The sequence below is a fragment of the Vespa crabro genome, chromosome 18, assembly GCF_910589235.1.
Source record: "Vespa crabro chromosome 18, iyVesCrab1.2, whole genome shotgun sequence".
In the NCBI taxonomy this organism is placed as follows: Eukaryota; Metazoa; Arthropoda; class Insecta; order Hymenoptera; family Vespidae; genus Vespa; species Vespa crabro.
In genome coordinates, this window is record NC_060972.1 from 4,204,706 (window position 1) to 4,207,398 (window position 2,693).

Here is a 2,693-nt window from a genome sequence, read left to right on the forward strand (position 1 = left end):
TAACTAGAAAAAACAACAACAACAACAACAATAACAACAACAACAAAATAAATAAATAAAAAACCAAAAGGCAAATATAACGTTGAGATTTAATGTAATCTTCGCCAGTTGGAAGGTAGTCCTCTTAAAAAAAAAAAAAAAAGAAAAAAAAAGAAAAAAAAAGAGAAAGAAAAACGAAAAAAAAATCACGCGAGAAAGAAACTAAAAAAGAAAGAATTATCACAAAAAAGAAACAAAAAAATCAAGAACAAAAAATGATAGCAATAAGCGCTTGATTATAATCTTTAAACACGGGAATAATAATGGATAGCGTTCGGAATTTTCTTTTCTTTTTTTTTTCTTTTTTTTGCGAATATAAAATTATTAAATCGTGAGCTCGATCGTCTCGAAGAATTAATAAATAAAGGGAAAAAAATAAAGAAAGTGGAGTGGAAAATAAAAGAGAAGTGTAACGGGAAATAGAGGAAAATAGATGAAAGATAAAAAATTAAAAAAAAAAAATATAAAAATAAAAATATAGAAAAGAAATGAAAAAACAAAAGCAAAGATTCAATAGTGAAATTCGCTCCGAATTATTCCACGTCTTCTCCCTTGACAAAATTCGAGTTCTTTTGTGAAAAGATTGTAAGGTCGAGAAATAAATTCCTCGAAGGGATGTTTCGATTAACAGCAGGGGATGCTCGAGCGTATGCCTCGCGGTATGTGATTGTCGAAGCGTAATATTTAGGTAAGAGAGAGAGAGAGAGAGAGAGAGAGAGAGAACGTGGGTGAAAGAAGACTTTGAGTGTGTGTGTGAGAGAGAACGAGAAAGAGAGAGAGAGAGAGAGAGAGAGAGACAGAGAAAGAGAGAGAAAGAAAATGAATGAAAGGAAGCAAGAAAGAGATTGAGAAAGATTGCGGGAGAGAGAGAGAGAGAGAGAGAGAGAGAGAGAAAGAGAGAACGAGAGATGAATGAAAGAGAGGCAAACAAAAAGAAAAAAAAAGAGAGAGAGAGAAACGAGTGCGAACGCTCGTAGATCGAGCCGACCGCTTTAAAGTGATATATTTAGGTATTATGAACGATATTAAACACTACATTAATGTAATAATTAAAAATTAACATTTGTTATTATTGAAGTTTTCAATAATTTTGAGCCATACAGAAATAAGAAGTACTACATGTAAATGCATATATATATATATATATATATATGTATATATATATATATATATATATATATATATAAATATATACGTACGCGCGTATATGTGTGTGTGTGTGTACGGTTGTGTGTACGTTTGAGTGAATACGTGTGTTTGATGTGTGTACGATAGACATGTCAGAGCGTGAGCGCATACACATATATCATGTATATATTTAACTATTTAAATGTAATTCTAACGACGTGCGAAAAACGCAGAATGATTATAATAGGTGAAACAAAGAAAAAGATAAAAAATGCCGCTCACAAACTATAAGTATAAAGGGAAAAAAAAAAAAAGTGAAGATTCATTATGATAGTAGAAAGTACTAAAGTTATTATATTATACACACACACACAACACACGAATGACTTTTGAATAAGCTACTTTAGTAGGCTAAAGAAATTTGTAACGACGGCTGCACGCGGTGGCGGCCATCCCTGCCACTTTAGTCGGTCAGAATCTGTTTTATTAATTAATTAACTGATTAATTAAACAATTAATCAAGAAATCATTTATATAGTGTTGAGCACTGTTTTAAGTGCTTTTCATTTTTTGGCTGTGTGAAGCTTCAACTAAAAATAATTTAATGAGGACGACGTCGTAATCATTGGCTTTTGCGAGAAAACAAGGATGAGAGTCACTCTCGACATTTTTCCGAGACGATAAAAAAAAATTAAATAGCTTCGTAAATGTAAGAGCGAACGATGGGAAAGAAATAGAAGAAATATCGAGCGAAAGATAGTGAGATGGAGAAGAGATAGAGAGAGAGAGAGAGAGAGAGAGAGAAAAGGGACTAGGCGCGGAAGTGTCGACGTTCACACGCGCGATAGTGAAGGCTCACAGAGGGAAAGCGAACGGACGGTTAAAATAATAATACTAATAATACTAATAATACTAATAATACTAATAATAATAATAATAATATAAAAAATAAATAGTAAAATAATAACACTAATAATAAATGATAAATAATAGATAATGAATAATAATAAATAAAAATAATAATAATGAAATAATAATGAATAATAATAATAATAATAATAATAATAATAATAATAATAATAATAATAATAATAATAATAATAATAAATAATGAATAATGAATAATAATAATAATAATAATAATAATAATAATAATAATAATAATAATAATAATAATAATAATAATAATAATAAATAATGAATAATAATAATCGATAATTCAAGGACGCCATGTCTCCCTCGGTACTTTAACATATTATGATTCCGCATCTCCGTTTGTACGCATTTTAACAAAAAAAGAATTAAAAAAAAAATACGAAGAGGAGGACGATAGAGGGGAAGGATAAATTACTACAGGATATATTTAAAGAAATTGTATAAATACAAAAAAAAAAGATACTATAACTTTTAACGGTACTAGCTCAGACAAACATCCTGCCGAGTTGCCCCGGGTTACGCTAAGAGCCACCTGGCCCACATTCAAATCTCCTTACGTTTTAAGCATTAAAAAGGGAAGAAAATGCGCC

General features: G+C 30.0%; 1 protein-coding gene across 2 annotated transcripts in view; it reads left to right on the forward strand.

Annotated features, from left to right (window-relative positions):
- The first annotated feature begins 2,259 nt into the window (after positions 1-2,259).
- Positions 2,260-2,693, forward strand: part of LOC124430412 — a 16,900-nt gene continuing 16,466 nt past the window's right edge. For both annotated transcript variants that reach the window (XM_046976947.1, XM_046976950.1), the window contains exon 1: positions 2,260-2,693. This exon is cut by the window's right edge and continues 8,608 nt beyond it. The gene's annotated coding sequence lies outside the window, so the exon portion shown is untranslated.